At 38.0% G+C, this 26,908-nt stretch overlaps 2 non-coding genes across 2 annotated transcripts; both read right to left on the bottom strand.

Moving 5' to 3' along the window:
• Positions 1-13,787: 13,787 nt before the first annotated feature.
• Positions 13,788-13,896, bottom strand: LOC112761299 (small nucleolar RNA R71). Its single transcript, XR_003181700.1, has one exon. It is a non-coding gene; the product is annotated as a small nucleolar RNA R71 (small nucleolar RNA).
• Positions 13,897-26,531: 12,635 nt separating this feature from the next.
• On the bottom strand, positions 26,532-26,639 carry LOC112761351 (small nucleolar RNA R71). The gene has a single exon (XR_003181750.1). It is a non-coding gene; the product is annotated as a small nucleolar RNA R71 (small nucleolar RNA).
• Positions 26,640-26,908: the final 269 nt, after the last annotated feature.

Genomic DNA, 26,908 nt, shown 5'->3' with positions numbered 1-26,908 from the left:
CTATGAGTTTGTGTGTTTTTCTGTGATTTTAGGTATTTTCTGACTGAAATTGAGGGACTTGAGCAGAAATCAGATTCAGAGGTTGAAAAAGGACTGCTGATGCTGTTGGATTCTGACCTCCCTGCACTCAAAGTGGATTTTCTGGAGCTACAGAACTCGAAATGGCGCGTTTCCAATTGCGTTGGAAAGTAGACATCCAGGGCTTTCCATCAATATATAATAGTCCATACTTTGGCCAAGAATAGACGATGTAAACTGGCGTTCAACGCCAGCCTTCTGCCCAAATCTGGCGTCCAGCGCCAGAAAAGGATCCAAAACCAGAGTTGAACGCCCAAACTGGCACAGAAACTGGCGTTCAACTCCACAAATGGCCTCTGCACGTGCTACACTTAAGCTCAGCCCAAACACACACCAAGTGGGCCCAGGAAGTGGATTTATGCATCAATTACTCACTCATGTAAACCCTAGTGACTAGTTTATTATAAATAGGACCTCTTACTATTGTATTAGGCGTCTTTTGGACCATCTTTGGATCTTTGGATTACCTTATGATCCTTTGATCACATTTTGGGGGCTGGCCATCTCGGCCATTCCTGGACCTTTACTTATGTATTTTCATACGGTAGAGTTTCTACACTCCATAGATTAAGGTGTGGAGCTCTGCTGTTCCTCAAAGATTAATGCAAGTACTACTGTTTTCTATTCAATTCTTCTTATTTCTATTCTAAGATATCCATTCGCACCCAAGAACGTGATGAAGGTGATGATTATGTGTGACGCTCATCATCCTTCTCCTTTATGAACGCGTGCCTGACAAACACTTCCGTTCTACATGAAATAAGCTAGAAGGAATATCTCTTAGATTTCCTAACCGGAATCTTCGTGGTGTAAGCTAGAATGATGGCGGCATTCAAGAGAATCTGGAAGGTCTAAACCTTGTCTGTGGTATTCTGAGTAGGATTCAATGATTGAATGACTGTGACGAGCTTCAAACTCGCGAGTGTTGGGCGTTAGTGACAGACGCAAAAGGATGGTGAATCCTATTCCAGCATGATCGAGAACCGACAGATGAATAGCCGTGCCGTGACAGGGTGCGTGAGCATATTATTCACTGAGAGGAGGGGATGTGGCCACTGACAACGGTGATGCCCTTGCATACAGCCAGCCATGGAAAGGAGTAAGACCGATTGGATGAAGATAGCAGGAAAGCAGAGGTTCAGAGGAACGAAAAGCATCTCCATTCGCTTATCTGAAATTCCTACCAATGATTTACATAAGTATCTCTATCCCTATTTTACTATATAATATTCGAAAATACCATTATCACTTTATATCTGCCTGACTGAGATTTACAAGGTGACCATAGCTTACTTCATACCAACAATCTCCGTGGGATTCGACCCTTACTCACGTAAGGTATTACTTGGACGACCCAGTGCACTTGCTGGTTAGTTGTATCGAAGTTGTGACAATTATGAATTAAGATCAAAGCACCAAGCTTTGGAGCCATTACCAGGGATTTTTCGAGCCTGGACATCACAATTTCGTGCACCAGAGACATATGGAAGGACAAGAGCAAATATTGAACTGGATGAGCCAACAAGAAGAATGGAAGAAACAACAAATGGAGCAGCAACAGGAACAATACTCCCAGCTCACTCAAACCATCCACCAAGTTACCGAGAGACAAGAACGTCAAGATAAGCATTTGCAGGAACTCAATCAGCGACAACTAGCCCAGATGAAAGCATTCAATGAGTTCACTGTACTTAATGAAGGACGACAACTACATCGGGAGGAGTTCAACGTCAACACTCAAGCCAAGTTGAACTACATGTCCAGTAATATGCATCAGCTACACTATGCCATCCCTACATATGATGAGGTCCAAAAAGGTTTTGTAGAACAAGAAGAGAGGAAAGTGAAATAGCAAAAGGAGACACTCAAGAAGAAGATGGAAGATGGTGGTTTCTGGAAGAAGCTGCTTGAAAAAGGCAAGGGAAGTAGGAGCACAAGTAATCAAGAAGGAGAGCATGGACATCCACAAGAGTAAAAGGTGGTGGAGTTTCTTCTTTGGTCCATCTTTCTCTATGCTTTAAATAAGGAAGATCTTGTATGAAATAGAACTTGCTTCCATTTCAGTTTAAACATTTCTAAGTTCCTTCTTTTAAGTTCTTGTTGAAGAGGTTTATGATATCTAGTCCTTATGTCACTGCATCTTTACCGTGCTTACTTGTATGGTTGTCCCTTTAAATCAGATGAAAAAGAGAATGAGTGTGTTTTTTAAAAAGACCAGAGTGGAGTTCATAATATGGAAGTGAATTCATGAGTTTTTGGTGTGATCATAAGTTAGCTAAGTTGGTTCAACCATAAGATGGGAAGACAACTATCTGTCATGAATACTATACTTGAGACACACCCCATGAGACTAGATAAATAAGAAGTTCCTAATGAGAAAAAGGAAAAGAACAATCAAAGTTGATGAATAAAAGAAAAAGACTAAACAATAAGGGTAGGCACCAATGGTTTTAAATCCTGAAGCATGTGTCTGTGGTGTTCCTGTGTGAGGGATCTACTTGGATGAATAAGCTCTTAGGGGTGCCTTATCACCTGGTAACTTGAGTTAACTAACTTGGGATTATCAGCTGAAAGTCCACTATCAAGAGTAACCTTCACCACAGAATATTTAGTAACCCAAAGAGGTGCTGGACACCAAGGCCTCAAGAAAAGAAAAAGAATAAACTATATGCCTGTGGTGTGTATGTATGGGGGAGAGACTTGAGGGAGTAAGTCCTTAGGGGTGTCTCAACACCTAGCACCTTGGATCAACTGGTTCGGGAGTGTTGGCTGAAAGCTTATCTTAAAGAGTTGCCCCCTTACAGAACACTTAGCCTGAAGAACACCAATAAGCCCTGAAATGAAAGGATCAATGAATAAAAGTCTCATGGGATGTAAGCAAAGTGAGTATTGTAGGGCATGATAAAGGTCTGAAAACCAGTGAAGGAATGAACCTAAGTTGCTATGCATGAAACCACCATAAAATCAGTGACATGACTTCCACAAGAATGACTCATTTCTCTTGGCATTTCATTCATCATTCTCTTGTTCCAGTACTTGCTTAGGGACAAGCAAGCTTTAAGTTTGGTATTGTGATGCCAGGGCATTTTGGCAAGTTTTACTGACCTTTTCTTTACTGTTTTTAGGATAGTTTCATGCATTTTCTTAGGAAATAAGCTAGTTTTGGGTAGATATTCACTTACACCTTGATTCAAGTATACATTATGCATTTTACATGATTTCATGAGGATTTTGCATGAGTTTAGTGACAAATTATATTCTGCATTACCCATGACATGGACTAGAACTTTGATGCACTCTATTGCTTGATTTCAGGACCAAAGGAAGCAAAGAATGGGAGGTAACTTGCAAAGTTAATGAGAAAAGTGACTGCCAATGACGCTCTCGAAGCCATCATTACCCACGTTAAGAGTCACGTTAACTAAGTTAACGTGAACTCTAATGTGAAGAAGGGAATTTGAGCCAACGTTAGTGAAACTTAACATTATCACTAACGTTGGCCAATGCTCACAAGTGGCCACGTTAGAGTCCACGTTAACTTAGTTAACGTGGCCTCTAACGTTAAAAGGGGGAAAGGAAGCAAACGTTAGTGACATTCAACATTGTCACTAACGTTGGCCTAAGTGCACAATGCCACGTTAACTCCCACGTTAACTTGGTTAACGTGGAAGCTAACGTGAAGAGGCAAGAGTGGTCGACAACGTTAGTGACACCCAACATTGTCACTAACGTTGGAAGCAATCACACAACCCCAAGGAGCCACGTTAACTTCCATTTTAACTTAGTTAACGTGGAGGCTAACGTGAGAGAAGAAGGTGATGGCCAACGTTAGTGACACTCAACATTGTCACTAACGTTGGAAGGAGCCACACAAGCCACTATGAGCCACGTTAACTCCCACGTTAACTTAGTTAACGTGGAAGCTAACGTGGATGAGAAATGATGAGCCAACCTTAGTGACACTCAACATTGTCACTAACGTTGGGGATGGCTAAGCATGGCCACGTTATAAGCCACGTTAACCCAGTTAACATGGATTCTAACGTGAGACATGGGGGCACATTGGAACGTTAGTGACAATGTTGAATGTCACTAACGTTCTCGAAGGATGGCAAGCCCACGTTAAAGAGCCACATTAACTAAGTTAACGTGGCCTCTAACGTAGGAGCAATGGGGGCTTTTCAACGTTATTGGGAAAGTTAAGTCCCAATAACGTGTGCGAAGGACCTAGAGGCAACGTTAGTGGCAACGTTTGTGCCACTAACGTTGAGGTTAACGTGGCTTTTACTTAGGAACGTTAGTGAGAAAGTTGATTGTCACTAATGTTCTCGAACTCATATTTTCACTAAACGTTAACAACCCTAACGTCTTGAGCTAAAATCTCTGCCCACTTTACACTTTCTCTCTGCAAGTAAAGCCAAGCGCAAATGAAGAAGAGAACTGCTTCAAACTCAAGATCCAAAGGCCCAAAACTTGAAGAGCCAACTAGAAGATGAGAAGAGTAGTATATATAGGAGTAGCTTTGAATTATTTGAGGAGTTCTGGGAGTGGAAAAATAGCATAGAACTACTTCCTGTATTTTACTTTCTCTGCTCTTCTAGTTTTCATCATGTATTCTCCATCTTTGTTTTCATTTTCCAGAGCTATGAACAACTAAACCCCTTTCATTGAGTTAGGGAGCTCTGTTGTAATTTGATGGATTAATACTAGTTTTCATTATTCTTCTTCTATCTTTTCTCTTGATTTTACTTGAAAGCTTTCGATCTTCATCCAATTGGGTAGTTATCTTGGAAAAGAAACTATTCATACTTGGATCTCTTCTGAACCTTGGAAGAGGAATGAAGAGATCAAGCTAGAAATGCTTTCTCATGCTAGACCAAATTGGGTTTGGATGGATATGTAACTATAATCCTCTCAATGCTTGATTTGGGAAATGCATGTGGTATAATCAGTGACCATACTTCATCTCTTCTCATGAGAAATTGACCAAGGAATTGGCTATTGATCAATATTTGAGAGATTGAATTACAAGAAATTGAAATTCAATCACTTAAGATTGCCAAGGAGATCAATGAGTGCATTGATTGAGGAAGAGATGTAAATGAGATTGATCCGGAGAATGCAACATCTCCTAAGCCCAATGAACTCCCCATTTCTGATCTTACCCATTCTCTTTAATTTCTGTCATTTACATTTATGAGCAATTCCCCCATTCCCATTTAAGATTCTGCAGTTTACTTTCTGCCATTTACTTTCCCACCATTTAATTTTCTGCAATTCTCAAATCAATTTCTGATTCGCTCAACTAGAACATTCCTCTAATTAAAGTTGCTTGATCAATCAATCCTTGTGGGATTCGACTTCACTCTATTGTGAGTTTTTACTTGACGATAAATTCGGTACACTTGCCGAAGGAAATTTGTTATGAGACAAGTTTTCCGTGCATCAACCTCCATGGGAATCGAGAACTGTAAAGGATTCCGCTGAGAAGTTCGAAATTGATGCCAAGGAGGATAGTGCACAACCTCCGATGCATATACCTTGTGAGAAATTGGACAGAACAGATCAAGAAATTGATTCCATAGGCAGTGATGATCATGAATCAAGCTCTCCTAGTCATGAACTTACATCTGCAACTGAACTCCTTGAGCCTGAAGAACCTCATCCAAGTGAATACGAAGATGACGTCGAGGTAGATTTCTCTCAACCTCCAGCTTATGACTTGAGTGACGAGGAAGACATAGAAGACTTTGATCAGGACACAGTTGCTGTTGAAAAATTTTACAAAAAAGTGGAGGAATTCACAGAAGAATACAAGGGAGTAGAGCTTACAGAACCACTGGAAACACCTATCCCAAGGCCATTACCACCTAATACAAGCTTCAAGTGGGTACAATCCTTAACCTTTATCTTTATTTTTCCACTTGAATATGGTTTGCTTGAAATAGATGGCCAGCTTAGAGCTCTCTGCGGCTTTAAGAGTAAGAGGGAAATGGCTCGTGCTCAGAGCTGATGTGCAAGATTCAATAAGGTTCCACGCTTCAATTTGAAGTGCACGGATTGGTACCAAGTTCAATTAAATGGGTCTCGGAAGACGTTTGGTCATTTTGGAGAGAATACAATTTCTAAACCGCTCGGATGGAAGAATATAGATCAAGACGAAGGCGGATTTAAAAACAAAGTTTGGAATCCTGGAAAATATTCTGACATTCGTCACCCTGGGAGCCTGAGAATCTGTTTGAAGCTGCTCAAAAGCTTCACATGCCTAGTTTGGGACCCCAGAGGCTGTTGGCATTCCAAACATTGGTGGAGATTTCTGGATGAATTTAAGCATAAGCCACCATAACAGGAAGCTCATCAAATGTCCAACTTAAGGACTTTAACTAAAAGTGCTAGGTGGGAGACAACCCACCATGGTATGGTCGTTTCTTTTTCAATTTTATTTCGTGTTGTTTGTTTTTTTATTACATTATTTTTATTGAACCTGGATATTATTCATAGCATCTACATTAGCATTGCATACTGCATAATTGCATATAAAAAAAATGCACGCGACGCGTAAGCATCGCTGACGCGTCCGCGTCACAAAGTGCATTAGGAAGAAAAGGAAAGTGAACAGAAAGTCACGCGAAAGCGTGGCTGGAGGCGTGCCTTTGGCACGAATTGTTCCACGCGAGCGTGTCGCTAACGCGTTTGCGTCAGTTGCGAAAAATACCTCCCACGCGTCCGCGTCACTCACGCGAACGCGTGATCTGGAAATCGGTGTAAAAATCCAACGCCCAGAAATCTGGGCTGGAATCGTGTAGCTAGTGTGCGTTTAGCACAAAAGGGCCAACGCGTTCGCATCGCTGACGCGAACGCGTCACTTGCAAAACACTCATCCCACGCGAAAGCGTGAGTGATGCGTCTGCGTCGCATGGATATTATGGCCCCCTAAATGAAGACAGAGAGTTGCGCTGAAACGACGCTGGAAGTGTGCGTCTAGCACAAATTTCAGCAACGCGGTCGCGTGCCTTACGCGACTGCGTCATTTATCTTTTTCCCATTCCACGCGATCATGTCAATCACGCGACCGCGTCAATCCCATTTCACCCTAGCCACGCGATCGTGTGCCCCACACGTTCACGTGGATTTGAATCCACTAACCCCAAGTGACGTGAACCCTAACCCCATCGCGCCCCCATACCCCCCCTTCTCCTCCCCTTCTCTGCAACTCCCTCCTCTGCAGCCATCACCACCGCCGACCACCATTTATCATTTGGTGCATCGACTCTTCGCCCGCCTGGATCGTATGGAGCGTCGCAACAAGCGGCGCTATGAGCACCTTAAGTTGATGATCCGATCCAGTAGCGACATCCCCTCCGAGCCTGACACCCTTTTTGATACATCTGAGGCGGAGGCGAGCGATCATGAGGAGGAGACACATGCCCAGGCTGAGCAGGCAGGACCAGAGCAGGCTGCGCCACAACAAGAGGAGCCACACCAGATTCAGCCTGCAGACCCAGAGATTCCTCTACAGTCAGCACCTCCACTGCAGCAGACAGACCCTCCTACACTTATCCAGTCTGCAGATCTTCCGGCCACCACAGAGACTCCAGCAGCCCACCCTTCCGGTGATGACACCCCTTCACACCTAGCTTGAGTGAGCATCGAGGACGATGCTATATTTTAAGTGTGGGGAGGTCGCCATCCCTGGCGTACCTTTTTGGTGAACCACTACAGACTCCTTTTTATCTTATTTTGTTTATTTTTCTGTATTTTTATTTTTATTTTTATTTTTCAGTATTTATACATTGTTTTTTTGCTATATTTTTACTTTATTTCTGCATTTTGCACTTTAGTTTATATCTTAGACATTTAGTTTAGTTTGCAATTCTAAACTTATTAGTTATAGAATATGTGGATTAATTAGTATAGTTTACCCCCTTAGCATATAATAGTTTGATTTAATTGAAAATAAAAAGGAGTAAACTAGAAACTTTAGTAAATTAAAACAAGTCACACACCTTGTATATATAGCATTACATGTTAGTTAGTTAACAACATTTCATCAAGGAGAAACACTAAGATTTTAAGGGCCACCCTAAGATTTACAATGAGAATAATGGGAACTTTTGATTCCTACTTGCATGACATGTATAACTGATATATGATTTTTGAGCTAGAGAACACACAGCCTATGCGTTTTGAGTTTAATTGTATGGTTACATTCAAACCATAGATTTTATTCCTGTGTGTTTTGCCCTTCTTTTTCATTCTGATGTTCTTTATTTTGTTTTAATCTATATGTCCAATATAGAATATAGATACATACCAAGAGATGATTGAGGCCATCATTTAACTTTTTCCTCACTTATCCCAAATTAGCCTACCTTTTACATCATCCTTGTTAGCCCCCTTGAGCTTTTTAATCCCCTCTTGTTCTATAAATCACATTACTAACCTTAAGCAGAAAAACAAAATAAAAATCCCAAGTTGAATCCTTGATTAGCTTAAGATAGATATTGTGTACAATTTAAGAGTAGGGAATTTTATGGGAACATGGGATGATAGAAACAAGGTAGGAATTTAAAAAGAATAAGTTGTTTTAAAAACAAAATTTTGGAAGCATGCTCATGTGAAATCAAAACAATTGAATTACCATGTGCATTGATATATATATATATATATATATATATATATATATATATATATATATATATATAATTTTTAGTATTTAAATAAAGGGGATACAAAAATTTCCCAATTGCAAAATAAAAAGAATCAATGCACATGGGACAAAATTAAATCTAATGCATGAGTCTGCAATACAAAGTGGGAAAATTTGGGTAAATAGGTTAAGAAACTTTAATTTATATGAAATATGTATGTTAGGTGAGATCTTAGACTAATCAAAGATTCACCTATTAACTCACTTAGCCTTATACATATACCCTTACCTTTACCTTGGCCTCATTACAACCTTGAAAAAGATCTCATGATTTTTGTAGGTCTGTATTCCATATTTGTTGATTGGTTAGATGAAGAACAAAGTTATAGAAAGTAAGGATAGAAAAAGAATAGAGTGATTAACCCAATAAACACTGAGTGACTAGAGAGTAAACACAAAATCCAGTGATGGTTCAATAGCTCATCACCATATATCTCTGCTTAATTGTTAAGTGTCTTGCAAGTTTGTGAAATATTTTTACCCATCTCAATTGTAAAAGTGCTTTAACATTATCTAAGGTTTGGCTATGCATATATGATTCCTTGAGGATATGAATTAATTTAACTACATGTAAGTTTTATATACAAGTGAATAATAACTAGAATTGCATGATTCATTTAGGTAGTTTGCATTTAGAATAGATTGCATTGCATGAATTCCACCACTTTACCTTACTCTTTATCTTGGATTTAGCATGAGGACATGCTATATTTTAAGTGTGGGGAGGTTGATAAACCCATATTTTATGATATATTTTGTGCACAATTTAAGTGATTTATTCAATCCTTCACCCACTTATTCATGTGAAATTGCATGGTTTTACTTTTCCCTTCCTTATTATGTGATATATGTGAAAAACATGTTTCCTATACTTTAAAAATATTTATTTTAATTACCTTTTATTACCATTCGATGCCGTGATTTGTGTGTTAAGTATTTTCAGATCTCCTAAGGTAGGAATGATTTAAAGGATGGAAAGGAAACATACAAAAATGGAAGAAAAGCACAAAATGGAGTTTTTGAAGAAACTGGCAGCGACGCGAACGCATGGACAACGCGGCCGCATGCCTAGCGCGAAAAGGCAGTGACGCGAACGCGTGACTGACGCGGACGCGTGCCTTGAGCAGAACACAAATGACGCGTACGCGTGACCGAAGTGAACGCGTGATAAGGAAAACTCCAGATGACGCGACCGCGTGACCCACGCGGACGCGTGACAGACGCCACGCACTAGAAACTGCAGAAAACGCTCCCAGTGATTTCTGAAACCCTTTTTGGCCCAGATCCAAGTCCAGAAAGCACAAATTAGAGGTTATAAAGTGGGAGAATGAATCCATTCATAGAAGGTCCATTATTATTCACTTTTCATAGTTTAGATGTAGTTTTTAGAGAGAGAGGTTCTCTCCTCTCTCTTAGGTTTTAGGATTAGGATTCCTCTTAAAGGATTTAGGATTTCAACTCTTAATCAGGTTCAATATTCCTTTTTACTTTATATTTTTCTTTTACTTTCAGATACTTTAATGCTCTCATTTAATTACTTATGTTGCCAAATTGGCTTATGAACTCTTTATATTTTTGGATTAATTTCCTTTTATTAAATGCAATTGAGGTATTTCAGATTTATGATTCTTATTTAGCTTTTTTATATTCTTGGATTTAATTGATTAACTGGAGGCTCTTGAGTTATTAAACTTATCGTGATTGTTAATTAATTCCTCTAATTGACTGGAATTCCACTAACTCTAGTCTTTCCTTAGGAGTTAGCTAGGACTTGGGAATCTAACTAATTAGTCCACTTGACTTTTCCTTGCTTTTGGAAAGGTTAACTAAGTGGGGTTAAACTCAATTCTCATAAGAGTAAATAGGATAGGACTTCCAAATTTTCATACCTTGCCAAGAGTTTTATTAGATATTAATTTATTAATTCCTGCAATTTATTTTTCTTGTTCAAACCTTTCAAAACCCAAAAACATTGTTTTCCATAACTAATAATAAGAACACCTCCCTGCAATTCCTTGAGAAGACGACCCGAGGTTTGAATACTTCGGTTTATAAATTTTATTGGGTTTGTTACTTGTGACAACCAAAATGTTTGTAAGAAAGGATGATTGCTTGGTTTAGAAACTATACTTGCAACGAGAATTTATTCTGAATTCTAAACCGTCAAGCATCCGTTCTTCACTCGCTTAGCCAAGATCCACGTGCCTGACAACCAAAAGCGGCCTACATGATGTTCAACGTAGTCATTGGACGACAGCCGGAGTATATTCTCTTGGATCTCTAATCCACGGACCGAATCCGTGAGATTAGGATCTTCGTGGTATATGCTAGAACCAATTGGCAGCATTCCTGAGATCCGGAAAGTCTAAACCTTGTCTGTGGTATTCCGAGTAGGATCTGGGAAGGGATGGCTATGACGAGCTTCAAACTTGCAAATGTTGGGCGTTGTGCAAAAGGATAGAGAGATCCTATTCCGACGCTAGTGAGAACCGACAGATGATTAGCCGTGCGGTAGCTGTACCTGGTATTTTTCATCCGAAATGAGAAATTCGACAGTTGATTAGCCTTGCAGAAAGCGTACCTGGTATTTTTCATCTGAGAGGATCATATAGCTTGCCATGAGGAAAGTAGAAGTTCAGAAGCAACAAAGCATCTCCAAACGCTTATCTGAATTTCCCACCAATGAATTACAAAAGTATCTTTATTTTATTTTATGTTTTATTTATCTTTTAATTATCAAAACCTCATAACCAATTGAATCCGCTTGACTAAGATTTACAGGACGACTATAGCTTGCTTCAAGTCGACAATTTTCCTGGGATCGACCCTTACTCACGTAAGGTATTACTTGGACGACCCAGTGCACTTGCTGGTTAGTTGTGCGGAGTTGTGAAAAGTGTGATCACAATTTTGTGCACCAAGTTTTTGGCACCGTTGCTGGGGATTGTTCGAGTTTGGACAACTGACAGTTCATCTTGTTGCTTAGATTGGGTAATTTTATTTTATGTTTAAGCTTTTTGTTTTTGTTTTCGAAAAAAATATAAAAAAATTAATAAAATCATAAAACCAAAAAATATTTTGTGTTTCTTGTTTGAGTCTTGTGTCAATTGCATTTTTTTAAATTTTCTTAAATTTTTGAAAATTCATGCATTGTGTTTTTCTTTGATCTTCAAGTTGTTCTTGATGATTTTCCTTGTTTGATCTTAAATTTTTCTTGTTTTGTGTCTTTTCTTGTTTTGCATATGCATTTTCGAATTCATAGTGTCTAAATATTAAAAATTTCTAAGTTTGGTGTCTTGCATGTCTTTCTTTTCTCAAAAAAATTTTCAAAAATATGTTCTTGATGTTCATCATGATCTTCAAAGTGTTCTTGGTGTTCATCTTGACATTCAAAGTGTTCTTGCATGTATTATTTGTTTTTATCTTAAATTTTTATGTCTTGTGTCATTTTGTTGTTTTTCTCTTTCTTCATTAATTCAAAAAAAGAAAAAAAATATCTTTCCCTTATTTCATTCATAAATTTCGAAATTTTAGGTTGACTTAGTCAAAAATTTTCAAAATTTAGTTGTTTCTTGTTAGTCAAGTCAAAATTTCAATTAAAAATTATATCTTTTCAAATCTTTTTCAAAATCAAATCTTTTTCATTTTTCTTTCATGGTTTTCGAAAATTCTTCAAAATAAATTTTTCAAAATCTTTTTCTTAATTTTATCTCACAATTTTCAAAATTATTGCTAACATTTAATGTTTTGATTCAAAAATTTCAAGTTTGTTACTTTCCTATTAAGAAAGGTTCAATCTTTAAATTCTAGAATCATATCTTTTGGTTTCTTGTTAGTCAAGTCATCAACTTTAATTTTCAAAATCAAATCTTTTTAAATTTCTTTTTCAAATCTTTTTCAAAATAAATTTCAATCATATCTTTTTCAAAACTTAATTTCAAAATCTTTTTCTAACTTCTTATCTTTTCAAAATTTATTTTCAAATCTTTTTCAATTAACCACTTGACTTGTTTGTTTTGATTTTAAAAGTTTACTATTTCTTATTTTTTTTTTCAAAACTGCCTAACTACTTTTTCACTTCTTATTTTCGAAAACAACTAACCACTTTTTTAAAATTCTTTTTAATTAATTAATTATTTTAAATTCTAATTTTGTTTTATTTCTTTTCTTACATTTTGAATTCTAACTAATAATTAAAATAAAAACAAAAATATTTTTCTTTTCTTTTAAGCAAAATTTGAATACACTCTCTCCCTCATCTCTTTCTATTTATTTATTTATTTACTAACATCCCTCTTCTTAAAATTTCGAACCCTCTCCCTCTCTCTGTGTTCGAATTCCTCTTATTCTCTCTCTACCTCATTCTTCTATTCTTCCATTCTTCTACTCTCATAAAGGAATCTCTATACTGTGACATAGAGGATTCCTCTTCTCTCTTTGTTCTCTTCTTTTTCATATGAGTAGGAACAAGGATAAAGACATTCTTGTTGAAGCTGATCCTGAACCTGAAAGGACTCTGAAGAGAAAGCTAAGAGAAGCTAAAGCACAACACTCTGGAGAAGACCTTACAGAAATTTTTGAAAAAGAAGAAGACATGGCAGCCGAACCCAACAACAATGGTGGAGATGCAAGGAAGATGCTTGGTGACTTTACTGCACCAACTTCCGACTTTTATGGAAGAAGCATCTCAATTCCTACAATTGGAGCAAACAACTTTGAGATTAAACCTCAATTAGTTTCTCTAATGCAGCAGAATTGCAAGTTTCATGGACATCCATTGGAAGATCCTCATCAGTTCTTAGCTGAATTCTTGCAAATCTGTGACACTCTTAAGACCAATGGGGTTAATCCCGAGGTCTACAGACTTATGCTTTTCCCCTTTTCTGTAAGAGACATAGCTAGGATATGGTTGGACTCACAACCTAAAGAAAGCCTGAACTCTTGAAAAAAGTTGGTCAATGATTTCTTGGCCAAATTCTTTCCACCTCAAAAGTTGAGCAAGCTTAGAGTGGAAGTCCAAACCTTCAGACAGAAGGAAGGTGAATCCCTCTATGAAGCTTGGGAAAGATACAAGAAATTGATCAGAAGGTGTCCTTCTGACATGATTTCAGAATGGAACATCTTATGTATATTCTATGATGGTCCGTCTGAATTGTCCAAGATGTCATTGGACCACTCTGCTGGTGGATCTCTTCATCTGAAGAAAATGCCTGCAGAAGCCCAGGACCTCATTGAAATGGTTGCAAATAACCAGTTCATGTATACTTCTGAAAAAATCCTATGAATAATGGGATGACTAAGAAGAAAGGAGTTCTTGAGATTGATACTCTGAATGCCATATTGGCTCAGAATAAAATATTGACTCAGTAAGTCAATATTTCTCAGAATCTAACTGGAATGCAAGCTGCATCCTGCAGTACTAAAGAAGCCTCCTATGAAGGAGAAGCTTATGACCCTGAGAATCCTGCAATGGAAGAGGTGAATTACATGGGAGAATCCTATGGAAGCACCTATAATCCTTCATGGAGAAATCATCCAAATTTCTCATGGAAGGATCAACAGAAGCCTCAACAAGGCTTCAATAATAATAATGGTGGGAGAAATAGGTTTGACAATAGCAAGTCTTTTCCATCATCTTCTGAGCAACAAACAGAGAATTCTAAGTAGAGCCTCTCTAACTTAGCAACCATAGTCTCTGATCTATTGATGAGCGGATAATTTATACCCTTTTTGGCATTATTTTTACATAGTTTTTAGTATGTTTTAGTTAATTTTTATTATATTTTTATTAGTTTTTATGCAAAAATCACATTTCTGGACTTTACTATGAGTTTGTGTGTTTTTCTATGATTTCAGGTATTTTCTGGCTAAAATTGTGAGACCTGAGCAAAAATCTAATTCAGAGGCTGAGAAAGGACTGCAGATGTTGTTGGATTCTGACACTCCTGCACTCGAAGTAGATTTTTTGGAGCTACAAAAGCCCAATTGGCACCGCTCTTAATTGCATTGGAAAGTAGACATCTTGGGCTTTCCAGCAATGTTTAATAGTCCATACTTTGCCCGAGATTTGATGGCCCAAACTGGTGTTTAAACGCCCATCAGAGACCCTTTTCTGGCGTAAAACGCCAGAGCTGGCACCACAACTGGAGTTAAATGCCCAAACTGGCATCCAAGCTGAAGTTTAACTCTAGAAATGGCCTATGCACATGTAAAGCTCAATGCTCAGCCCAAGCACACACCAAGTGGGCCCCAGAAGTGGATTTCTGCACTATCTGCACTTAGTTACTTATTTTCTGTAATCCCTAGTAACTGGTTTAGTATAAATAGCACTTTTTACTATTGTATTCAGATAATTTTTCATCTCTGGAAGTTTATTCCTTAGACAATGGAGGCTGGCCACACGGCCATGCTTAGACATTTTTCTCTTATGTATTTTCGACGGTGGAGTTTCTACACCTCAGAGATTAAGGTGCGGAGCTCTGCTGTTCTTCTTGAATTAATGCAAGTACTATTTCTTTCTTTCAATTCATGCTTACTTCTTCTCCAAGATATAGTCTCGTACTTAATTCAGTTAAGTCAAAATGAAAGGGTGACTGATGAGCGGATAATTTATACCCTTTTTGGCATTATTTTTACATAGTTTTTAGTATGTTTTAGTTACTTTTTATTATATTTTTATTAGTTTTTATTTAAAAATCACATTTCTGGACTTTACTATGAGTTTGTGTGTTTTTCTATGATTTCAGGTATTTTCTGGCTGAAATTGAGGGACCTGAGCAAAAATCTGATTCAGAGGCTGAAAAAGGACTGCAGATGTTGATGGATTCTGACCTTCCTGCACTCGAAGTTGATTCTCTGGAGCTACAGAAGTCCAATTGGCGAGATCTCAATTGCGTTGGAAATTAGACATCCTGGGCTTTCCAACAATATATAATAGTCTATACCTTTTTTGCGATTTGATGGCCCAAACTGGCGTTCAAAGTCATCCCAAAACATCTTGGCGTAAAACGCCCAAACTGGCACCAAAGCTGGCGTTTAACTCCAGGAACAGCCTAAGCACGAAAAAGATTCAATGCTCAGCCCAAGCACACACCAAGTGGGCCCCGAAAGTGGATTTCTGCACTATCTACACTTAGTTACTCATTTTCTGTAAACCCTAGTTACTAGTTTAGTATAAAAACTACTTTTAGAGATTTATTTTAGAATTTTTAAGTCTTTTTGTTAATCTTATGTTAATAGACACGTTTGGAGGCTAGCCTCACGGCCATGCCTAGACCTTTCACTTATGTATTTTCTACGGTAGAGTTTCTACACCCCATAGATTAAGGTGTGGAGCTCTGCTGTTCTTCATGAATTAATGCAATTACTATTGTTTTCTATTCAATTCATGCATACTTCTTCTCTAAGATATTCACTCGCACTTCAACCTGATGAATGTGATGACCCGTGACACTCATTATCAATCTCACTTATGAACGCATGCCTGACAACCACTTCCATTTTATCTGCAATAGCTTGAGTGTGTATCTCTTAGGCCTCCTGGTTCAAGACACATGGTTGCCTCTCTTGACAACAGAGCATTCCATTCCGTGAGATCAGAGTCTTCGTGGTATAGGCTAGAACCATTGGCAGCATTCCTGAGATCCGGAAAGTCTAAACCTTGTCTGTAGTATTCCAGTAGGATCTGGGAAGGGATAACTGTGTCGAGCTTCAAACCTGCGAATGTGGGGGCACAAGTGACAGTGTGCAAAAGAACAATGGTCCTATTCCGACGCTAGCGGGAACTAACAGATGATTAGCCGTGCGGTGACAGTGCATATGGATTTATTTTCATCCGAGAGGATCATACAACTTGCCATGGATGGAGGTAACACATGGTTGGAAGAAGACAATAGGAAAGGAGAGGTTCAGAAGCAACAAAGCATCTCCAGACGCTTACCTGAAATTCCCACCAATGAATTACATAAGTAACTTTATCTTATTTTATGTTTTATTTATATTTTAATTATCAAAACCTCATAACCATTTGAATCTTCTTGATTGAGATTTACAAGGATGACCATAGCTTGCTTCAAGCCGACAATCTCCGTGGGATCGACCCTTACTCACGTAAGGTTTATTACTTGGATGACCCAGTGCACTTGCTCGTTAGTTGTGTGGAGTTGTGAAAAAGAGTTGAGATTAAGATCGTGCGTACCAAGTTTTTGGTGCCATTGTTAGAGATTACAATTTCGTGCACCAAGTTTTTGGCACCGTTGCCGGGGATTGTTCGAGTTTGGACAACTGACGGTTCATCTTGTTGCTCAGATTAGGTAATTTTATTTTATTTTTATTTTCAAAAAATTCAAAAAAATATACAAAAATTTTATTTTGTTCTTCAGAATTTTTAAGAATGAATTCTAGAGTTTTAGATGATATGTGAAGCCTGGTTGGCTGCTAAGCCATGTCTAAATCTTTTGGACTGAGGCTTCCACTTATCATGGCAAGAGCCTTTGGATTCTCATCTAATTGGCTATTGTATGTCTGATTTGTATGCTAAAGCTTGGCTGGCTATTAAGCCATGTCTAAATTTTTGGACCGAAGCTTTAGACTAACACTGCATGATTCTTGGAATTAAAAATTTTGAATTTCTTTATTTTCTCTCCAAATAATTTTCAAAAAATACAAAAAAATTTAATAAAATCATAAAAACCAAAAAATTTTGTGTTTCTTGTTTGAGTCTTGTGTCAAATTTTAAGTTTGGTGTCAATTGCATATTTTTAATTTTTCTTTAAATTTTCGAAAAAAATTCATGCATGTGTTCTTCATGATCTTCAAGTTGTTCTTGATGATTGTCTTTGTTTGATCTTGTGTTTTTCTTGTTTTGTGTCTTTTCTTTTTTTTCATATTCATTTTTGAATTATTAGTGTCTAAAGTTTGAAAATTTTTAAGTTTGGTGTCTTTCATGTCTTTCTTTTCTTAAAAATTTTCAAAAATATGTTCTTGATGTTCATCATAATCTTCAAAGTGTTCTTGGTGTTCATCTTGACATTCAAAGTGTTCTTGCATGCATTATTAGTGTTGATCTTAAATTTTTATGTTTTGCATCATTTAGTTGTTTTTTTCTCTCCTCATAAAAAATTCAAAAATAAAAAAAATATCTTTCCCTTATTTCACTCATAAATTTTGAAAATTTGAATTGACTTAGTCATAAAGTTTTAAAATTTAATTGTTTCTTATTAGTCAAGTCAAATTTTCAATTTAAAAATTCTATCTTTTCAAACTTTTTTTCAAAAATCAAATCTTTTTCAATTTCTTTCTTAATATTTTCAAAAATTTTAAAATTTGATTTTCAAAATCTTTTTCTTATCTTTATTTTATATTTTTGAAATTAATTGCTAACATTTAATGTTTTGATTCAAAAATTTTCAAGTTGTTACTTGCCTATTAAGAAAGGATCAATATTTAAATTCTAAAATCATATTTTTTAGTTTCTTGTTAGTCAAGTAATCAACTTTAATTTTCAAAATCAAATATTTTTAATTTCCTTTTCAAATTTTTCAAAATAGATTTCAATCATATCTTTTTCAAAACTTAATTTCAAAATCTTTTTCTAACTTCTTATCTTTTCAAATTTGATTTTCAAATCTTTTTCAATTAATTACTTGACTTTTTGTTTGATTTTAAAAGTTTACTATTTCAATCATATCTTTTTCAAAACCACCTAACTACTTTTCTCTCTCCAATTTTCAAAAATCATTAACCACTTTTTCAAAAATCTTTTTAAATTAATTAATTTATGTAGTTTTCAAATTTTATTTTATTTCTTCCCTTAAATTTCGAATACTAACAAATAATTAAAATAAAAACAAAAATATTTTTCTTTAATTCTAATTTAAAATTCAAATTCTCTCTTTCTTTCATCTCTTTCTATTTATTTATTTATTTTCTAACACTTCTTTTCTTCTTATAATTCGAACCCTCTCTCCCTCTTTGTGTTCGAATTCTTCATCTTCTTTCTTCTTCATTCTACTCTTCTTTTCTTCTACTCACACAAAGGAATCTCTATACTATGACATAGAGGATTTCTATTCTTCTCTATTCTCTTCTTTTTCATATGAGCAGGAGCAAGGATAAAAATATTCTTGTTGAAGCTGATCCGGAACCTGAAAGGACTCTAAAGAGGAAGCTAAGAGAAGCTAAAGCGCAACACTCTGGAGAGGACCTGACAGAATTTTTCGAAAAAGAAGAAGAGATGGCCGAACCCAACAACAATGGTGGGGATGCAAGGAAGATGCTTGGTGACTTTATTGCACCCTCTTCTGACTTCTGTGGAAGGAGCATCTCAATTCCTGCAATTGGAGCAAACAACTTTGAGCTTAAGCCTCAATTAGTTTCTTTAATGCAGCAGAATTGCAAGTTTCATGGACTTCCATTGGAAGATCCTCATCAGTTTTTAGCTGAATTCTTGCAAATCTGTGACACTGTTAAGACCAATGGGGTTAATCCTGAGGTCTACAGACTTATGCTTTTCCCTTTTGCTGTAAGAGACAGAGCTAGGACATGGTTGGACTCACAACCTAAAGATAGCTTGAACTCTTGGGAAAAGTTGGTCAATGCTTTCTTGGCCAAATTCTTTCCACCTCAAAAGTTGAGCAAGCTTAGAGTGAAAGTCCAAACCTTCAGACAGAAGGAAGGTGAATCCCTCTATGAAGCTTGGAAAAGATACAAGCAATTGATCAGAAGGTGTCCTTCTAACATGTTTTCAGAATAGAGCATCATATGTATATTCTATAATGGTCTGTCTGAATTGTCCGAGATGTCATTGGACCACTCTGCTGGTGGATCCCTTCCTCTGAAGAAGATGCCTGCAGAAGCCCAGGAACTCATTGAAATGGTTGCAAATAACCAGTTCATGTACACTTCTGAAAGGAATCCTGTGAATAATGGGACAACTGAGAAGAAAGGAGTTCTTGAGATTGATACTCTGAATGCAATATTGGCTCAGAACAAAATATTGACTCAGCAAGTCAATATGATTTCTCAGAGTCTGTCTAGAATGCAAGCTGTGTCAGGAAGTACTAAGGAGGCTTCTTCTGAAAAAGAAGCCTATGACCCTGAGAATCCTACAATGGCAGAGGTGAATTACATGGGAAAATTCTATGGAAACACCTACAATCTTTCATGAAGGAATCATCCTAATCTCTCGTGGAAGGATCAACAAAAGCCTAATCAAAGCTTCAATAATAATAATGGTGGAAGAAATAGGTTTGGCAATAGCAAACCTTTTCCATCATCTTCTCAGCAACAGACAGAGAATTCTAAGCGGAGTCACTCTGACTTAGCAACTGTAGTCTCTGATCTATCTAAGACCACTCTTAGTTTCATAACTGAATCAAGGTCCTCCATTAGAAATTTGGTGGCACAAGTGGGTCAGCTGAGTAAGAAAGTTACTGAACTCCCTCCTAGTACTCTCCCAAGCAATACAAGAGAATCCAAAAAGAGAGTGCAAGGCCATAAATATAACCAACATGGCCGAACCCAGTGAGGAAGAAAAGGTAGTGATTTCCAGTGAGAAAGACCTCAATGGACGTCCACTGGCCTCCAAGGAGTTCCCTAATGAGGAACCAAAGGAATCTGAGGCTTATATAGAGACCATAGAGATTCCATTGAACTTACTGTTGCCATTCATGGGCTCTAATGAGTATTCTTCCTCTGAAGAGGATGATGATATTATTGAATAGCAAGTTGCTCAATATCTGGGAGCAATCATGAAGCTGAATGCCAAGTTATTTGGTAATGAGACTTGGGAGGATGAACCCCCATTGCTCATTAATGAACTAAATGATTTGGTTCAACTGAAATTACCTCAGAAGAAATAGGATCCTGGAAAGTTCTTAATACCTTATACCATAGGCACCATGACTTTTAAGAAGGCTCTGTGTGACCTTAGGTCAAGTATAAATCTCATGCCCCTCTCTATAATGGAGAAACTAGGGATCTTTGAGGTGCAAGCTGCAAGAATCTCACTAGAGATGACAGACAATTCAAGGAAACAGACTTATGGACTTGTAGAGGATGTCTTAGTGAAGGTTGAAGGCTATTACATCCCTGCTGACTTTATAATCCTAGATAATGGGAAGGATGAAGATGAATCCATCATCCTTGGAAGACCCTTCCTAGCCACAGCAAGAGCTGTGATTGATGTGGACAGAGGAATGTTAGTCCTTCAAGTGAATGAGGATTACCTTGTGTTTAAGGCTCAAGGATCTTCTTCTGTAACCATGGAGAGGAAGCATGAAAAGCTTCTCTTAATACAGAGTCAAACAGAGCCCCCACACTCAACTTTTAAGTTTGGTGTTGGGAGGCCAACATCAAGCCCTGAGTCTTTGTGAAGCTCTCTAAGAGCTCACTGTCAAGCTATTGACATTAAAGAAGCACTTGTTGGGAGGCAACCCAATGTTATTTAATTATATTTATTTATTTTCCATTGTTATTTTATGTTTTCTTTAGGTTGATGATCATGTGAAGTCACAAAAACAACTGAAAAATCAAAAACAGAATGAAAAATAGCATTAAAAATAGCACACCCTGGAGGACAGGCTTACTGGCGTTTAAACGCCAGTAAGGATAGTAGAATGGGCATTTAACGCCTAGCTTGGCAACATTCTGGGCATTAAATGCCAGAATGGGCAGCACTCTAGGTGTTTAACGCCAGAAAGGGCTGTCTGGCATAGGCTGGCATTAAACGCCAGAAATGAGCATCTGGCTGGCATTTAACGCCAGAAAAGGGCAGCAGACTGGTGTTTAACACCAGGAAAGGTAGCAGAGTTGGCGTTAAATGCCAGAATTGGCAGAGAATGGGCGTTTGAACGCCAGTATGGTGTAGAGATTCGAATTCCTTGACACCTCAGGATCTGTGGATCCCACAGGATCCCCACCTACGCCACCTCTTCTTCTCCCATCTTCACACCTTTCCATAACACTCTTCCCCATACACCCTTGACCAATCACCTCAAAACCTCTTTCCCAAACACCATTCACCTATCAAATCTTACTCTCTTCTCTATACTCTCTTCACCACTCACATCCATCCATCATAAAACCCTACCTACCTCACCATTCAAATTCAAACCATTTCCCTCCCAAACCCTCCCCTTCATGACCGAACCCCCCTCTCTCTTATCCTATAAATACCCCTCCTAACTACCTTCAATTTCACACAACATACACACTACAACCCACCTTGGCCGAACCTACACCAACCCTCCATCTCCTTCATTTCTTCTTCTTCTACTCTTTTCTTTCTTCTTTTGCTCGAGGACGAGCAAATCTTCAAAGTTTGGTGTGGGAAAAGCTAAAGCTTTTTATTTTTCCATAACCATCAATGGCACCTAAGGCCGGAGAAACCTCTAGAAAGAGAAAAGGGAAGGCAATTGCTTCCACCTCTGAGTCATGGGAGATGGAGAGATTCATCTCAAAGGTCTATCAAGACCACTTCGATGAAGTTGTGGCCAAGAAAAAGGTGATCCCCGAGGTCCCCTTCAAGCTCAAAAAGAGTGAATATCTGGAGATCCGACATGAAGTTCGAAGAAGAGGTTGGGAAATCCTCACCAACCCCATTCAACAAGTCGGGATCATAACGGTTCAAGAGTTCTATACAAATGCATGGATCACTAAGAACCATGACCAAAGTGTGAACCCGAACCCAAAGAATTGGCTCACAATGGTTCGGGGGAATTACTTGGATTTCAGTCCAGAAAATGTGAGGTTGGCATTCAACTTGTCTATGATGCAAGGAGATCCTCACCCTTTCACTAGAAGGGTCAACTTTGATCAAAGGTTGGACCAAGTCCTTATGGACATTTGTGTGGACGACGCTCAATGGAAGAGAGATTCAAGAGGCAAGCCGGTTCAACTAAGAAGGCTTGACCTCAAATCCATGAATAGGAGATGGTTGGAGTTCATCCAACGCTCTATAATTCCTACTAGCAACCAGTCTGAAGTTACAATAGACCGGGCTATCATGATCCATAGCATCATGATTGGAGAGGAAGTAGAAGTTCATGAGATCATATCCCTAGAACTCTATAAGGTGGCAGACAAGCCCTCTACTTTGGCAAGATTAGCCTTCCCTCATCTCATTTGTCACCTATGCAATTCAGCTGGAATTGTCATAGAGGAAGACATCCTCATTGAAGAGGACAAGCCCATCACTAAAAGAAGGATGGAGCAAACAAGAGAGCCCACTCATGGACCTCAACAAGAGCATGAGGAAAGTCTTCATCATGAAATCCCTGAGATGCCTCAAGGGATGCACTTTCCTCAACAAAACTATTAGGAGCAAATCAACACCTCCCTAGGAGAATTAAGTTCCAACATGGGACAACTAAGGGTGGAGCACCAAGAGCATTCCATCCTCCTCCATGAAATTAGAGAAGACTAAAGAGCCATGAGGGAGGAGCAACAAAGGAAAGGAAGAGACATTGAGGAGCTCAAGCTCTCCATAAGATCTTCAAGAGGAAGAACTAGCCGTCATCACTAAGGTGGAACCGTTCTTTAATTTCCTTGCTCTTATTTTCCTGTTTTTCATTTCCTATGCCTTATGTTTTATTTATGTTTGTGTCTTTATTACATGATCATTAATGTTTAGTGTCTATGTCTTAAGGCTATGAATGTCCTATGAATCCATCACCTTTCTTAAATGAAAAATGTTTTTAATTGCAAAAGAACAAGAAGTACATGATTTCAAATTCTATCTTGAAATTAGTTTAATTATTTTGATGTGGTGGCAATACCTTTTGTTTTCTGAATGAATGCTTGAACAATGCATATTTTTGAATTTGTTGTTTATGAATGTTAAAATTGTTGGCTCTTGAAAGAATAATAAAAAAAGAGAAATGTTATTGATAATCTGAAAAATCATAAAATTGGTTCTTGAAGCAAGAAAAAGCAATGAAAAACACAAAGCTTGCGAAAAAATGGCGAAGAAAAAGAAAGAAAAAGAAAAAGCAAGCAGAAAAAGCCAATAACCATTTAAACCAAAAGGCAAGGGTAAAGAGGATCCAAGGCTTTGAGCATTAATGGATAGGAGGGCCCACAGGAATAAAATCCTGGCCTAAGCGGCTAAATCAAGCTGTCCCTAACCATGTGCTTGTGGCGTGAAGGTGTCAAGTGAAAAGCTTGAGACTGAGCGGTTAAAGTCGTGGTCCAAAGCAAAAAGAGTGTGCTTAAGAGCTCTAGACACCTCTAACTGGGGACTCTAGCAAAGCTGAGTCACAATCTGAAAAGGTTCACCCAGTTATGTGTCTGTGGCATTTATGTATCCGGTGGTAATAATGGAAAACAAAATGCTTAGGGTCACGGCCAAGACTCATAAAGTAGCTGTGTTCAAGAATCAACATACTGAACTAGGAGAATTAATAACACTATCTGAATTCTGAGTTCCTATAGATGCCAATCATTCTGAACTTCAAAGGATAAAGTGAGATGCCAAAACTGTTTAGAAGCAAAAAGGCTACAAGTCCCGCTCATCTAATTGAAGCTGATCGTCATTGATAAGTTTGGAATTCATTGTATATTCTCTCCTTTTTATCCTATTTTGTTTTTAGTTTCTTGGAGACAAGTGATAAACCACTATTTTATAGTTTATATTGTGTTTAATTGTGTGGTTTTGTCATGATCCTTACCCACTTATTCATCAATTCAGCATGCATTTAGATTTCCTTCCTAAATTTAGTACATGTTTGAAAATTGCTTCCTAGAGACTTTAATTATTTAATTTTAATTCTCCTCTATTCCATTCGATGCCGTGATCTGTGTGTCAAGTGTTTCAGGCTTTATAGGGCATGAATGAGATGGAGATTTGAGAGGAAGCTAGCAAAAATGGAAGGAACACAAGAATTTGAGGAGATAACCAGCGAGAAGTGACGCGGTCACATGGCTCACGCGACCGCGCGATGGAGCGCAAATCGCAGTGACGCGGCCGCATGGCTTGCGCGGCCGTGCGGATTGGAAAGCGCAAGCGACGCGGTAGCGTGGACGACGCGAACGCGTGGAGAGGAAAAAGCGCAAGCGACGCGTCCGCATGGATGACGCGATCGCATGACATGCGCGATCTGCATAATCTACAGAATTCGATGGGGGCAATTTTGAACCTTATTTCGGCCTAGTTTTCGGCCCGAAACAGCAGACTAGAGTCAAAGAATATGCAAAAACAACAGAGACATTCATTCAGTAGTTTTTAGATCTAGTTTTTCACTCTCTTAGGTTTTTCTCTCTAGTTTTGAGAATTTTAATTTTCAATTGGTCTTAGCATTGGATCATTGAGAAGAGTTATTTCCTCATCAAGACTTCATCATTCTAGTTTGTTCTCTTAACTCGGTTTTATTCTTTCATGTTCTTTGTTATGTTCAATTTTGTCATTCAGATACTTTTATGATTAATTAATGCAAGGATTATTTCTCTTTAATTCAATTTCAATTCCAATAATCATGTCTTCTTTTAATTCCCTTTCATGTGCTATGGATTCTTTATTTACAATGCGTGAGTAGTTTCATTACTTGATGGGGAGTTGATTAAAAGGAACTCTTGAGTTGGAAGGATTGAAGGAAAAATTTGTAGTTGGGTTAAATGTTGGATTGCTATCCTGTCACCAACGCCAATCCCTTTGAACTAAGTGGGTTGCAACTCGTGAACAGATCTGGCATTCCAATTTGTTTGACTTTCCCTTACCTAGTAAAGGATAACCAAACAGAGTAACCGTTAATTATAAATTAATCTTAAAAATCACTCCATCAATGATAGAGATTCTAACTAATCAATTCCCAGTCAAGGCTTTTATTTATATTATTTAAAATTCCTCAATTTAAATTCCAATTTACTTAGCTCAACTTCTTGGAACATCTGATTAATAAAACAGCACACTTTTCTGCAACTCGTTGGGAGACGACCTGGGACTTAAAACTCCCAGTAATTTTAATTTAAACTCTCTGTGACATATTTCTAAATTGATAGGCAGATTTTCGGTGAGTTAAGAACTATACTTGCAACGTAACCATTTTAATAAATTTTTAATTCACCAGCTTCTGCTTCCTATCAATTTTTGGCGCCGTTGCCGGGGAGTTGCAATAGAGTGCTATTTTTATTAATTAGAATTTATTTATTTGCATTTTATTTAATTTTGCAACTATGCGCTGCATGTTTCTTCCGTCAAATGACACGTTCACTTCCTGATCCGCGCTTGCTAATATTCGATCCTGAAATTGAAAGAAAAATTTCACGAATAAGGCGAGAACAGCGTAGGTTAGCCCGCTCTGAGGGCGGATCTGAAAGTGAATTTGAGGAAGAAACCATCTCCCGTTCTACTGATTCGGTTGTTTTACGTGCAGAAAACATGGCAACTAGAAGAGTTACCATTCAGGAGGAAAGAGCTCCTGATTTTACAATGCAATCATTTCAAGCGCATCATCCAGCGGTAGCTACGAATTTTGAAATAAAGACCGCACTGCTAAATTTGATGCCCAAGTTTCATGGCCTACCTGCTCAAGAGCCTATCAAGCACTTGAGAGATTTCCAGGCAGCCTGTTCTACTGTCAGGCGTGATGGCACTGATGAAACTTCAATTCTGCTGAAAGCTTTTCCGTTCTCTCTTCAGGGAAAAGTAAGAGAGTGGTACTACACTCAACCTATAGCAAATGTATCCAACTGGGATACACTCAGAAAGGAGTTTCTGGAGAAATTCTTCCCATCTGAAGTTACTGATAAACTGAGGAATGATATCTCTACAATTGTTCAGGACGACAATGAGACTCTCTTTGAATACTGGGAGCGCTTTAATAATCTTCTGGAAGCATGCCCCCACCACATGATTGACAAGATCGTGCTACTCAGCTATATCACACAAGGTATGAGGCCCCAAGATAAGACCACATTGAAAAATGCCAGCAATGGGTCTATGAAGAAGTACAAGACCACTGATGAAGCTTGGCAATTGATCAGTGATTTAGCTGAATCTACTCGGAACCACAGACAGAAGCAAGGCCATTCAAAAGCCGTTGCAGAAGTATCTTCTGGCATAGAGACTGCTGCTCTAAATCAAAGCATCTGTGAGATGACCAACTTGCTAAAGCAAATGCAGTT

Source organism: Arachis hypogaea, chromosome 16 (assembly GCF_003086295.3).
Source record: "Arachis hypogaea cultivar Tifrunner chromosome 16, arahy.Tifrunner.gnm2.J5K5, whole genome shotgun sequence".
NCBI classification, from domain to species: Eukaryota; Viridiplantae; Streptophyta; class Magnoliopsida; order Fabales; family Fabaceae; genus Arachis; species Arachis hypogaea.
The sequence above is the reverse complement of the archived record's forward strand: the minus strand, read 5'-3'. Positions and strand labels throughout refer to the sequence as shown.